The 15449-nt window shown below is 42.5% G+C and overlaps 1 long non-coding RNA gene across 1 annotated transcript in view; it reads right to left on the bottom strand.

Moving 5' to 3' along the window:
• LOC141416437 (uncharacterized) overlaps nt 1–14903 on the bottom strand; it is an 88205-nt gene extending 73302 nt beyond the window's left edge. Inside the window, exon 1 of the long non-coding RNA XR_012441160.1 lies at nt 14518–14903. This is a non-coding gene — a long non-coding RNA (uncharacterized lncRNA). The remainder of the gene's footprint in view (nt 1–14517) is intronic.
• Between the last annotated feature and the right edge of the window lie 546 nt (nt 14904–15449).

Raw genomic sequence — 15449 nt, forward strand, 5'->3', positions numbered from 1 at the left:
AAGCAATAAATCCAGCAATATTCAATGCCCTACTCAGTGTACAGTAATAATCTCATAAATGCTTGGCACCAGTATTAAGGCTCAGTAACAGCATATTGTTTGTTATTTTTCAATAAATAGAAGGTAAGGAAGATAAGGTCTCCCTTTATTACTGAACTTGAGGTTGAATTTACCCTACTTCATCTAAAGAAATCCTAGAAACTTCCCTATTTACAAATATCACATTCATACGCTCTTGTACCAAACATTATATGTAGTAGCTTTATATCACTCCGTCCTACCAAGAGATAACACTGGTGGCCATGAAAGTTTATTTCATTCTCTGCTATTGGCTCAGACCACTGAGACTTAATTTGCTTTTACTCATTGAACAATGATACATTGAAAGCACACTACGTGCCAGGCACCATTCTAGATGTAGGGAAATATCAACAAATAACCCAAATGAAATCCCTGTCATTGTGGGAGTTACAGTCTATCAGCAAGGGTGAGAGTGGAAAGACAATGAACAATTGACAAGATAAATAACTCAATAATATAGCATGCTAAAAGAAGATAAGGGCTATGGAAACAAAATAGAAAAAAGTAAATGAGAACAGGGTGAGCTGAGATGCAATAACATGCTACTTTGAGTAGCATTGCCAAGGTAGGCCTCATAGGAAAGGGTTTGAGGAAAAACTTGACACCTTTTGGCCTGAGCAAGCAGAAAGATGAGGATGCTGCAACTGAATTTGGGGATCCTGGGCAATGCTGGCTTGGAGAGCAGGGTGAAGAACTCCAGTTTGGAACATACTCTATACAGTTCCAAGTGACTATTTCAACAAGGTTGTCCATGTTTTGAGTTTGGAGTCCTGGACCAAGGTGTGGGATCAAGTTACAAATTTGGGAACCTTTGATTTATAGCTGATATTTAAAACTTTGACACACAGGAGGGGAGTGTGGATAGAAAATTAAAAAGCAACAGGAGGTGAGCCATGTTAAGAAGAAAAGAAGGAGCCTGAAAGAGTCAAGAGGCTGAAAAGGAGCATCCATGGAAAGGCAAGAGCATGAGTCCCCAGAGCCAATGGGAGAAGGGAGTAACCAACTATATCTAATGCGTTGCCAAGTCAACTAAGATGAGGAGGAGCTCTGGTGATGGCATGGCCCCAACAGGCCCTGGTGATGAGTAATGGGCAAGAAAGCCTGTGGGAGGTGAGTGAGAAAGAGAGAGAGAAGGAGCGGCAGGGAGAGGGAGAATATGAATACAGCAAGTATAAGCAGTTCTTCCAAGGAATTCTCTTGCAAGGGGAGCTGAAAACAAAGCAGTATTTGGGAAGTAGGGTTAAAAGAAGGTTTTTTCCTGTTTATTTTTTAAAGAGGGAAAATGGTGATATGAATGGGAGAGATGAAAAGTTCTAGAACTATCATCTTGAGAAATCAAAGAGGGGATGAGATCAAGTCAACAAACTAAGAAATTGATGTTAAATGGGAGCACAGAGTCTGTCTGTGGCTGGAGAAGGCAGGGGATGCTGGTGTAGCTGTAGGAAGGGGCAGAGGGACCCAGTTTGCACACATCTTCTTCTGCCTGTTCAGGTTTTCTCTGAAAAAAGCAAGAATCAGCTAAGAGTAAGATGAAATGGGAGCATTTGATAAGAGAAGAGAAATGGTGAATTAATTGTTTAGGATTATGGGAGTGACTGGGAGCATTCTGTGTCTTATTTCAGTGGCAGCATTAAATCTTTGTCTAACTGAGTAGTGCAGTTTGTGTCTTCCAACTGGACCCACTGAGTGGGGCTGAGTACTTTACCCAGTCATATTCAGCTGCACAGGTGCAAGTGTGGGGGTCTAACCCCGGTTACAATTTTGCTAAGCCAAGACTATTTCAAAGAGAGTCCAGGGGAGCTGAGGGCTGTTGCAGAGGAATGAATCATAGTGATTAGTCTTGGGGTATAACCTGGGTAAGGAGGGAAACAGGACACCAAGGGTGTGTGGAACAGTGAGCACGTGACAGGATAAAATAGATGAGAGGTTCCACTAGACTGTGAGATTGAAATGAGTTGCAGTTATCAGTGACTGATGGTCTGGCCTGGAACATGACATGGGAGGGAGCAACTGAGTACAGCAAGGGACAAAAGCACTGGGGGAAAGGAGAGTGCCCAGAGAGTTAGAAAGATCACTTATCAGAATCTCCAAATCTCCAAACATTATGATAAGAAGAAAACTAGAGTGTAGCAGCAAACCAGGAGCTAAAAATCTAGAGGAAATAAGAGAGACAGATCCCCTTAATGCAGGGCAGCAATAATGAAGGCTAGTGCATCTAGCAATGTGGTATAATATGATATGAGATTCCAAGCTGGCAATGTTTGGGGAGGAGAGCAGGGAAAAGTCTTAAGAGGCAATGGAGTTGTGGGGAGCACAAAAGGCACAGCATCATGGCGGAGAGTGAACGGTGAAACAAAGTTGATCATCTTATAGTGGCCAGGAAGCAAAAAAAAAAGAGAGGAAGGGGTCAAGGTCCCATTATCCCATCCAAGGACACACCCTCAATGACTTGACTTTCTCCCACTAGGCTCCACCTCCCAAAGGTTCCTCCACCTTCCCATAGTACCATAGTCAGGCAACCATGTCTTTAATGAGACTCTGGGGGACATTTAAGATCCATACCAAAACCTAAGTGTCACTTCAAGACCAAATATCATTTGACCTCTGTCAGTAGAGGTCTTATTGTTTTTAACTTCATTGTAGCTTACGTAAAAATATTAAGAAGTTGAAGATACTAGTAAAAAGAGAAAGAACTACTACAAAAACAGACATAGAAATCAAAAAGAAGGTCTGGGGGCTGTAACTCAGTGGTAGAGTATTTGCCTAGCTTGTACAGAGTCCTGTGTTTGATCCCCAGCACCATCAAAACAAAAAACAACAAAAAAAAGATAGAGGTGAGAAAATGGCAAAAGTTGCATGTTTGAAGACATTTGAAACTTGCAAACTATTAGATGTAAGAACAACCTTAAGAACATAACCTCAAACCTCTTTACAAGAGCTTCACTAGGCTCCATACACATATGAGTCAATATTCTGAACATGCGTCCTGTGCATAAATTGCAGGTAACAAAGTATAGCTATTATTGTAGGAGTGAACTCTATTTCCACAGAACTGCTTCCCTTTGGAATTATTTTCTGGTGTCAATGCAATCAGAGGAGGAGGGGGGAAAACCCTATTTGGATGATAAAATTCTGACCTCATAGTATTATTGTCACAGAATGATGGATCTAAAAATGGGCCAGAGAACCCACATAATCCAGACTTCCCTCTTCCTCCTTTTCAGAGGTGATCTTACACTCCCTTGATATTTAATGAGATGTCGTCTTGTGGAATCTCTTGCTTTGCTACTTCCTTTTTCATGTTCTTACATTTTTTTTCTCTTGGACCTCATCATAAGCTCCCGTAGAGAAGGTTGTCCTTTGTATAATTCATGATGTGCACCAACACATGGTGTCACTAATACTGCTCTGATCCCTGTCCAAATATGCCCAGAGACTGCCTGCCTGGGTTTTCTTTTGCTGTTACTTTACGCTTCCCATGCAAAGTTCTTCTGTTGGGAATCCATGTTGGTATTCATACAGACAGCATTAGTCACTAGGTTTACTCCAGAGTTCCCACTTAGTGTTTGAAACTTCATGACTTCTAGCCAACTTCTAGAATCTCAAACGAGATTCTTAGTGAACATGAGCAACACCAGAAGCCAGCAGCAGCTGAGGTAGGTAAGATACCTGGGCAGGCCTCTGAAGGCTTGGAGGTAGGGCTCGGGAGACACACTTCCTGATGTGACTTTCCTTTGCCCTTGACATAGTGCTCCTTATTTGTGGTAAGGAGATGTTCTCATCTCTGCCATCTTGAGTACACGGGACAGAGATGACTCTGAGGGGACAAAGGATCCCTGACAAGCTTGGAAGGAAGACTGGGTGTCCTTTATTCTTTGACTTTTAAAGTCTTACTTAACTTTTGATGCCCTGTCTAGAGAACTTCTGTGCATTAGGCCTTAGCTCCACCTTTTCTGTGCTCCCAGTCTCAATGGAAGCTCCATTGTAGGCAGACCATGTTCTGTCTCTGATGTACCAAGGCATCCATTGGAATTGTCCTTCTCCTTTCAATGACAGGTATTATGTCTCTGGGTCCAGTGTGTAGCTCCCTCTAAGGTCTATCCCTAGCTAGGGGCCACTTTCTGGTGTTTTAAATGATATCTGTGCATGTGTGTATCTGTGCGCATACGTGTGTGTGCGTGTGTGTGTGCATGTGTGTGCTACTTCTTGTTACCCTTTGTTTCAATGACAGTCTCTTCTCATTATTTGCTTTAGAAAATCCTACTCATCTCTTAAAGGTCATTGCCTCTGTGATAGCAGCCTAGTCACTCCAAGCCAACATAACCACTGTTCCTCTGTCCCCACAGCATTTGAGTTTTCTGACATCACTACTTTCTGCTTCTTCTACAAGTTCTAGTCCTGCATGTGTTGGTGTTCATGCAGACACCATTATTCCCCAGCACTGCTCCAGAGTCCCCACATGTTCTTTGGAGCTTTGTGTCTTCTGGCCATTTCAAAGCAGATTCATGAAGCCACTGATTATACATTGACAGTATCGTGATTTCATTAGCCACTAATTCACTATTCTTCACTGAAAGGCTGAGATTCTGGTATTACTCATCTTCATCGCTCTAGCTCTTTGCCTAGTATCTGGAAAATAGAGCTAAAAAAAGTTTCGTGATCTGCCCTGAAGAGATTTCATAGGACAAAGCCCAAGAAAATAAGGTCAAATTACATTGTGTGACTTTAGGTTTCTGAAAGATCTTTCTCTCCTCTGCCAATTTTTTTTTCTTGCCCTTTGAGCAGGGCAGAAAGTTGCACCAGAAAGGTTTTAGTCTTGAAGATTTTGGTTGTGTCATTTGGGTCTCCTGGGATGGGGTTCCACTTAAAGCTGCTCCATCTCAGGAAACTTGGACAATCACAATTCCAAATGTCCAGATTGCTGGGGCAACACACTCTGAGCCCCACTAGAAGTGTAGTCAGGGTATCAATACCAAGGCCATGGCCTCCCAGAAGCAGCCCAGACCAAGGTCAGGAAGTGGAAAAGAGTATAGATGGGTCAACCAAGGAAAATCTTGGAGGAAGGAAATGCACTACAAAGAAGATAAGAGAGAAGAGAACTCTTGACTATACAATTAATTCAATTCATTTTATACCATCATCACTACCTCCTTATAACCAGCTCTATTGTTTAAGTCCATTGCCCTATAATTTATCAAATTAAAGTACTTCTCACCTTTCAGAGCATTTAACACACATTCAGGGGAGGGACTTAAGGCTCACTAATGCCAACACTCCTTACACAATTTAGAGATAAAAATCAGAAACCGATCTCACCTTTGACAGAATTATGCTAGTTACTTTAGGCAGGACAGGAATGGGCTGACATGTCAGTGATAAAATGAAGCCAACCTGGTTATAGGGACACAGAAAAATGAAACTTCATGCTGTTCATGTAGAGACAAATGCCATAGGTGTTCCATGAAGGCTGAGGCACCATTCAAACGATTCAGATGGTAGAAGCTATCCATGACTACAGTCAATTCCACTTTCCAGATCATAAGAGATAATCTGACACTACACGGAGCTGCTGGGATTTGACACTGCAAATAAAACACAGGAATGTGTTTTCCCATTTTTATGTATTTTCTAGTAACAGTCCATTTTAGATCAATGCCTTTTTATTAATTTTATGAAAGAAAGAGAGAGAAGAGGAAGGAAATGAAGGAAGGAGGGAAGGAGGGAGGGAGAGAGGGAGGGAGGGAAGGAAAGAAGGATGGTAGGAGGGATGAAGAAAGGACGGAGGGAGGGAGGAAAGGAAAGCGAGAAGGAAGGAGGAAGGGAAGGAATATTTAATAGAATATCATCTCTTTTTCTATTCTTCTTTACCAAATCCGAAAAACCCATCTTTCCCCAATTCTCATAGCAAATGTAATTCGCTTGGCAAAAAGAACAAAGAATTGATAGCATGGGTTAGGGATACAACAGACACAATTATTTGGTCTGCTCTATTCAGATCTTATTTTTTCATTACCCTCAATGTGTCCATCACACTACTAAGTACTGAGGCAATTGCAAAAAATGCAAGTGTTGTGATCCCTGCCCTCAAAGAGCACACAAAGTGGTGATTCAAGGCTTCCAGGCAGAAAACAGCTGCTGATTGAGTAGTAATAGCCCTTTCTATCAGCCTAGTCCCTTTCAGAAGGTTTCAGCAAAGAAGGCCTAGCATCCTGAGTCTTTGGTGTTTACACTGTGGTTCCTGAATAGGACCCCTCGGATGGTTAAATTTACGCATTCATGGGATTACCAAGTCTTCCCTTTTTAACACTGCACAGCACCAACCCCTAACATTCTACACTTCATTCTGCCAAATGACCTCCTGGGCAGTGGTTCTTTAGTTCATCCAGCCAATGACCACTCCTTTGGATATGAAGCCACAACTCTTCTCTTTTCCTCAGATTCTTATCCTCAGCTGTAGCCCAGACCCCTCTTCCTCTACGGGTGCCTCTTGCCTATGACACTCTGGCCTCTTTGTCTTGCAGGCTATACCTGAGCTGGTGTCCTCTACACTGTAGCTTCTCTTTAAACCAAACCTCCCTCACCTTGTTTTCTCTCCCAAACACACTCTGCAGCATCATTATAAACTGCAGCTTTGCCTCAACTGACATCATTGCTCATTAGTAGGCTAGAGAGCAGATTTAAGGGAGATGATTTCAGTTAGAAACTTCCTGATTGGGGGGTGCCTGTGAGGTATTAGTCTAGTAATGTCTCACAGTAATTGGAAACATGGATCTGAAATTCATGAATAAAGTCAGTGCCAAGGGCATAGGTTTGAGAGTTATCTACACATAGGGTTAAATAATACTGAACAGAGCACATGACAGCCCTGGAGTAGATGCTCATTGATCAGTGAGTGCAAGAAGAGTCTAGAAGTAGTGGTCCTTGAGGACTACATTTTAAAGGTGGGTAGTCCAAAGAAAAACTAGAAGGATCTAGAGAATTACGAGGAAAAGTAGATGGATGTGGGGTCATGGAAGTAATGGAAGGAGAAAAAAGGGAGTCATCAATGCCCTTGGCTACCATAGAGGTGATAAATATGGTAAGAATGAAGGGGGCCATTGACTTTGACTTCCACAGTGTGGGTCCAAAATTCATGACCTGAGCAATTTCAGAGAATGAAAAGCTTTATTACATAGGCTGAGGGATAAAAGAAGGGTAAAGTATTGCTTACAGATCCTTCTTTTTTTATATCCATTCAAAGCATTCATTTACTTACAAATATTTTATGCATTTCTACAATGTTTTATGCAATGTGTTGAGTGCTAATGAAACAAAAATAAGCAAAGCACTGTCCTTTTCATAGTCACATGAGACGACAAAGCAATTACTACTGGTGTAAAGACAGAAGTCTGTTTAGGGTTACACTTGAAAAGCTTCAACTGGAGAGAGCAGTCAGGGAGTGGCTAGAGGACAATGTAAGATGAAGGCATTTTCCACATTTTTTATGGTTCTTACTGTGGCTTTCACTTTAAGATGGATAAACCTGAGCATATGAATGACCTAGGAGCAAGAAGTTTTATAGACATGGCAAGGTTGAGAATTCAAAATGGGATAGCTGATGGAGCAAGAATCTGAAAGAGGGGAGAGAAGAGTTAGGAAGTCACTAGAGCACTTGCCTAGCAAGTATGAGACCCTTGGTTCAATCCCACAAACTGCAAAAAAACCTCAAAATTGTCAACATATGTCTTAGGGGGCTGGAGGTATGGCTCAAGTGATAGAAAGTTAGTAATTCAGGTAGTGTTTTTAACCTTACACTTAATTCCCTGACTCGAGGAGAAAAGCAGTCAAGGATAACTTGATACATAGGAATGTAGCTTGAGGACTTAAGTATCGCTCCTGAAGAAGGAAAAAAGAGCTTTATCTTCTAAGAGTGAGGAGTAGAAGGCTGAGCAGTGAATTTGGGGAAAGTTCTAGTGATTTGGAAAATCAAAAATGAGTGGAAAAAAGCTGACAAAGCACAAGAACATAGTTTTGGGGTCACTGTTTAAATCCAACTGAGATAGATACACTCACTTGTGTACCTATCTGCATGATTGTCTTGAATTTCTGTGGCTATAACTTGCTACTCTCCATATTTAGGAGGGGAGAAACAAGACTATAAAATTGAAATCTATTTAGAGGATTGGTTTATTGGGTCATTGTATCAGTCTGTTTTCTATAGCTGTAACAAAATACTGAGGCTAGATACTTTATAATATAAAGAGGTATATTTGGCTCATGATTCTGGCAGATGGAGGGTCCAAATAGCACTGCACTGTCATCCCGCTGAGAGTCTCCTGGCTACATAACAGCATGGTGAAGAAGTAGGAAGAGAACCAGCCAAAAGGGACCCTCTTGTGGAAACTAACCAGAGGTCCCACAAAAACTATATTGCTCCATTCAGAGGGTAATGCACCCAGTGACCTTTCACTGGGTTCCAACTCTTATTGTTCTGTTGTTGTTTGTTTATTTGAGAGAATGTCTTGCTGTGTATCCCAGGCTGTCATTGAATTTGTGATCCTTCTGCCTCAGTTTCCTGAGTGCTAGGATTATAGATGTGTCCTCCCAGGCCTCGCCTGGCCCCACCTCTTAAAGGGTTTTCCATCTCAACATCACCACACTGTAAACCAAGCTTCTAGCACACACACTTTTGGAGAAAACATTTACCCTTCACACCATAGCCAAGCCATAGGAGACATTGAGCCAAATTTGTGCTCTCTGTGGTATATGCTAAGCAAGGTCATGGTACAAATTTGTTTTCACTGTCTGCCATTCTCCCTCAAAATCCTCTATGGGATTCCTTAATGCCTTATTTACCATCACTGTACCCCATACAGTATTGCTTTTCTCAAAGGAAACTATTTTATGAGAAAGAAAATGCATGCTCAAAGGAAGCATGAATCTTACCATGCGCCTTTCATCCAAAAACAGATGGCTTCACAGAGCGGGGAAATGATCCCTAAGTTCAGTTTTAGCACTAGCTGGGAGATAACACTGACCAAGTTATCGGATGTGGCATGTGCTCCAATTAGTAGCAAATAAATGATGGTGTTTCTTCCAGAGCCAGAATACTAAGCCACAGGAATCATGCAGTAAACTCTTGCTCACTCTCACATCTGATGACCTACTTGCAAAATATTTACTTCCTGTTCCTGAGATTTTTTAAGCTCTTCAGCTTCAGAAGTCATGATTCCCCAGGGGACATAATACTGGCCCCATTGAATTAGAAGTTGAGCCTGCTATTCAGCTACTTTGGACTCTTCATTGCCATTGAAACTAGAGACAAATTAGGGAGTTATCTTGTGCCCAGGGTCATTGGTCTTGGTGATCAAGATGAAAAAAGGGTTGCTGTTGCACAATGAGAGCAGGAGAAATAGGTCCAGAATGCAGGGGACCCTATGGGGCACCTTAAGATGGACATATCTGTGGTGACAATAAAGTCTGTAGCAACTCTGTACAGGCAAGACCATCAAGGGATAGGCTCCTCGAGAATGAATGTTTAAGGCACCCCCTGGGCAAAGAAATTAGACCCAACTGAAGTAGTGGCTGAGGGCAAAGCATTGGTGGTAGAAGGGGCTGCAGGAGCTCTCCACATTTTTTTAATTCTCCCTCTCTTCTGTCCATATCAGCAACTGGATGTACACATGATATAGATACAATTTCTTCTATCCCTCTCTCTTTCTTTTTCTGCTGGGGTCATGATGGTCATCTTTCTAGTTTATTCCATAGGTTGGAAGACAATGAAATTGGATTGTGAATGAACTTGAGGAGGAATAACTGTTTCTCAGAAATGAGTGCTCTAACCAATAAGACTTTTGGAGAAGATAAATATGCATACACACTTGATTGGACACATGGAAATTTGACATTTTCGTATAAAAAAAGTCAAATATCAACAACTTTGTAACCTCTACTCTCATACCTTTGGCTAGGCAGTATGCTGGACAATTTTATGTCAACTTTACTGGGCATAGGGTACCCAGCCATTTTGTCAAACACGACTCTAGGTATGTCCGTGGGGTGTTTCTGGATGAGATTAACATTTGAATTGGTAGACTATTTAAACGGACTCCCCTCTACTGTCAACAGGTCTCACCTAGTCAGTTGAAAGCCTGGCTGGAACAAAAAGGCTGACCTTCTCATGAGTAAGAGAGAACTCCTCCTGCCTGATTATGGAGCTGGGATATGGGCTTTTCCCTGCTTTCAGACTGGAGCGCAAGTATCAACTCTTTCTGGGTCTTCATACAACATGGCTGGCATTTGGACTGGAACTATCCTATCATTTCTCATAGGTCTTCAGCTTGCTAACTACAAATCTTGGGATATGTCTGTTTCCACAATCCCATGAGGCAGTAATAAACATTTACAATGGACTCTGTTTTTCTAAGAACTCTGACCCATACAGGTAGGAGCATCTGCTGTTGTTGTTTGGAAACTTAAGTATAGGAAAATGTATATGTGAATGTTGAGTGCTAAAGTGGGTTGTGGTATTGCTGGGAAAATGCTTGCCCAGTCTTCATCCCATCCCTCTCTGGTCCTGAGGATGCTACATTTCTCAGACTAACTAATAGTAAAGATTCTGTATGTGATTGTGTTAGTCAGCTTTCCATTGCTGTGACAAAATACCTGAGAAAATCAACATAAAAGAGGTAACATTTATTTTGGCTTACAGTTTGAGAGGTTTCAGTCCATAGTCACTTGGCTCCATTTTTTTAGGCCTATGGTGAGACAAAACTTCATGGTGGGCAACACATGGTGGAGCAAAGCTGCTTATCTCATGGCAGCCAGGAAGCAGAGAGAGAACTCCTTGTATAACAAAGGCTATGAATACATAAAATGGATTAATCCATTGATGAATTCAGAGCCCTCATGATCCAGCCACCTCCTAGAGACCCCGCCTCTGAACACTGCTTCATTGGGACCGAACCTTCAACACACAAACTTTGGGGAAGACATTAAGATCCAATGATTTAGGATCTATCATTCAATTACACTTGTTTTAATTTTCTATTGTGAATTGAGTTATACGAGACGAGAAGCAGAGTGCAAGGCATCCATTTTTCTGATGTTGACCAGGGTAGAAAGGTGTGGTTCTAGACCCAGTTAGTTATAGAAATGGTTTTCTGATGGACTTCCTGACCTGGAAACTCCTAACCCACCAACGACAATGTAACTCTGGAAGCAGCCAGAATCATGGGGAGGAAGCAGCTCCCTTGGCATCCCAGGGTTGCCATGTGATTTTAGGAGTCATGCTCACCAGTCTCTCGGTGATTTTGAGCTATGCATACCCCTTAGTCAATATTGCAGGGCTTCATCTAGCTACAGCGGATTCTACAACCTGCACTTAAGAACCTTGCCCAAGATCCTATTTGCCACTGAGCCCTGAGTTCTAACCAGTGTTCCCCAACTCTTTTTCTATCCATGATGCATGTGATTCCGACACCTCATTCTTCTCTCCCCTATTCTCTTCCTCGTCCTTTCTCACATAACACCTTAGTGTTTGACAAGGTGAGGGAACACAATGATTTCTCTTAGTGACCTGCTGGATGTGCACTCTGGAAGCCTGGGAGAGCACAGACAGGTGCAGGAGAGGAAGACTGGAGTCTGGCATGTCACATGCTCACGATATACCCAGCTACCTCTTGCTGAAAACCACCCACCAAGTAGAGGTTCTGAGTAAGATTTTCTTTGAAAAAGAGAGTTCTTCCTCTGAAACACTTTTAAATCATTATCCTAATTCCTAACCATTGCATTAAAAATTAGGGAAACGGTCAGAGATACTGTGGAGGGAGTGAGGACTCTGAAGCCAGGGTTATGAGACTCGCTGCTTCATAGGCAGATGAATCATCATCACCTATAGGTGTGGATCCTTTCTATGCAAAGCAATTATCTTCCAAAAGCCCCACACTGTACTAGATGTGGGTACAGAAAGGTAAGTCATAGAGAGTTCCAATTTTAAGAGTGTCTTGGCCTACAATTTTGTTTTAATACTATACTGTATTGAACTTTTGCACAATGGTTAATGAAAGTGCTATTTTCGCCAGGGCATGATAGCTGGTGTCTATAATCCCAGCTAGTCAGGAGGCAGAGATCAGAAGGATCACTGTTCGAGACCAAGCCAGGCAAAAAGTTTGTGAGACTCGCATCTCAACCAACAAGCCAGGCACAGTGTGTGCACCTGTCACCTCAGCTAAGCCGGAGGCATAGATAAGAGGATCACAGTGTGAGGTAAGCCCCAGGGCAAAAACATGAGACCCTAGCTGAAAAAAATGACTAAGGCAAAAAAGGACTGATGGAGTGGCTCAAGTGGTAGAGTATCTGCATAAAAAATGTGAGGCCCTACTATTCACAATAGCCAAATTATGGAAACAGCCAAGATGCCCCACTACTGATGAATGGATTAAGAAATTGTGGTATCTATACACAATGGAATTTTATGCAGCCATGAAGAAGAACGAAATGTTATCATTCGCTGGTAAATGGATGGACTTGGAGAACATCATTCTGAGTGAGGTTAGCCTGGCCCAAAAGACCAAAAATCGTATGTTCTCCCTCATATGTGGACATTAGATCAAGGGCAAACACAACAAGGGGATTGGACTTTGAGCACATGATAAAAGCGAGAGCACACAAGGGAGGGGTGAGGATAGGTAAGACACCTAAAAAACTAGCTAGCATTTGTTGCCCTTAATGCAGAGAAACTAAAGCAGATACCTTAAAAGCAACTGAGGCCAACAGGAAAAGGGGACCAGGAACTAGAGAAAAGGTTAGATAAAAAAGAATTAACCTAGAAGGTAACACATATGCACAGGAAATTAATGTGAGTCAATGCCCTGTATAGCTATCCTTATCTCAACCAGCAAAACCCTTGTTCCTTCCTATTATTGCTTATACTCTCTCTTCAACAAAATTAGAGATAAGGGCAAAATAGTTTCTGCTGCGTATTGGGGGGGGGAGAGGGAGGGGGTGGAGTGGGTGGTAAGGGAGGGGGTGGGGGCAGGGGGGAGAAATGACCCAAGCCTTGTATGCACATATGAGTAATAAAACAATAAAAAAAAAAAGTGAGATCTTGAGTTCGAACCCCAGTACTACAAAAAAAGCTATTTTCTTTGTAAAAGAGGGAAACACCTCCAGATTAAAGATCATTTGCCCTGAGTTCTTGACCACGTTCCACTCCATCTCCTCATAACTGAGTTTCTCATTGGTTATGTTCGCTAATCACTCAGTGATTACAGACAGAAGCAACTGAAACAGTGGGTTCGAAATCATTCTGTAAGGGTTTGAGGAGTGCACAAAGGTAAGGCATCTGTGATCCTGTGGTTCATTCTTCCCTGAAGAGCTGAATCAGGAACCCCAGAGGGTCTGGCTCGTCCTCATATCCTCGTGAGCCCACTAGGTGCCTGCTATGGGATGATGGAAACACTCGAGGTTTGATGCAACTTCTGACTTTGACTCTACCATTTATTAACTGTGTGACCTCAGGCAGATGACTTCCTCTCTCTGAGCCCCAACTTCCTCATTATTCAATTAGAGCAAGCTTTCCTCCTTAGCAAGCTGTTGTGTAAATGAATGGTGCAAATAGTGCTTTGTTCAGTGCCTGGGACACAGCAACTGTTGAATGCCAATATCTCCAACCCTCCCCCCACCACCTGGCAATGCTCAGCCGTATGGCTCTGTCCTATACAAACTTCCCCAAATCATCCTCTATGCTGGGGCAAATACAGAGAGGATTCTAGTCTGTATCTATACTTGGAGTACAACTTCAATTAAAGCCAGACTGTCCACCACATAGAAATTATTTATTTGTTTGTTTCTTTTTTTAGTGTGGGATGGGGATCAAACCCAGGGATTGTCACATGGTAGGCAAGACCCTACCACCAAGCTACATCTCCAGTCCGAGGACTTTTAAAGGAGTAAAGGGGTCCAGACATGTTCCTTTTATCCCATCCACTCGACTCATATTTATTGACTCCCACCCAGGGCAGTCCTAAAGCCAGAAAGGTGTCAGCAAAGGACAGGTCACTATTACTTTTCTGATGAGAGCTGCAGAATGATGAGAGTGCACTGCACATAAATTTGTAGAGGACAATTGTTTCCAGAGCCAAGTGGTAAGGAACAAAAAGGCAACTCAAGCCACAGCCAGGTGTTATTGGCCGCCTCTGGGGCAACCGAAGTAGCCTGCCAACAACACAGGAAGCCAGCTTGGCCCACCAGACCACACTAACGTTCTCAGTATGCCAGGACCATGGGGCATTGAACGAAGTCCAGACTGTGCACCTGGGTAACAGAAGGTGACATTAAAGACAATCAGCACTGTCTCCTGGGCTTTGCATTTAGAAGATGTAGAGAAAAGTGAGGCTAGTTGTGGGCCAGAAGAAACACTTGCCATTACCTTGGGGGAGAAAGGGAAGCACTTACATAAGGAAGGACGCAGCCAGCCATTTGCTGTAGAACCAGAAGTGGACACGCATCAAGCAGCCATCCATCCCAGGAACACATCCTGCCAACACCCAGGAGGTCCTGCCAATTCTTTGTGGCCAAACTGCCAGTTCTTCAAGCCACCAGCAAAGGTTGTGTGATGACAGATGCTCACCTGCTAAGGAAGAACCAGGGAGAGGCAGCTAGATAACCTCCAAGTTCAGTGACTACTATAAATGATACCATGGTACTTGAACATCTGACACAATACACACACACACACACACACACACACACACACACACACACAGACATTCAAGGCATTCTTCAGAATTTCTGTGAAGTTCAGTTCAGATCTTTAATCTCTTATGTTAGCACAAAAGAAATTAACAATGCAAGGAGATGTCAATTCTTTAAAAAAAAGAAAAAGCCAAATGCGAATATGGCTAAAACTACTAATCCTTGGCCACATCTACCACCTTAGTGATAAAGCTAAAACTTGGTGTCTTTTTAGACACAATGAACCATTAGTCATTGGTGTTTCTCAGCACAATTTTAGAACAACTTTTTTCTGCAACTGCTTTCTGCAGAAGTCCTCTGCCATCAGAAATAGTGCAGAAGGAGAAGGGGAGGAAATGACTATGAGGAATGGAGTTGTGGGGTGGAATTGTGGTCCAGGCTCTGTTGGTATAGACAAACATTTTAATAAATAGCAAATTATTCTATGCTCTTTTTTCTTTGAATGGTCAGAAATAGCAGCTCCAGCTCTGCAGGCAATGGTTCCAGATACCCTGTGCTATGTGACATCCTTGCTGAACAGGAAGCACCCACATCCCCTGCAGGCCATAACCACCAACCTCCTCTGCAGTAAGTTGATGATATGCAGTGGGGCTGTTTGCCTTGTTTAAAAGCTAATCAGCTGGTGAGTGTGA

The sequence above is a fragment of the Castor canadensis genome, chromosome 14, assembly GCF_047511655.1.
Source record: "Castor canadensis chromosome 14, mCasCan1.hap1v2, whole genome shotgun sequence".
Lineage (NCBI taxonomy): Eukaryota > Metazoa > Chordata > Mammalia > Rodentia > Castoridae > Castor > Castor canadensis.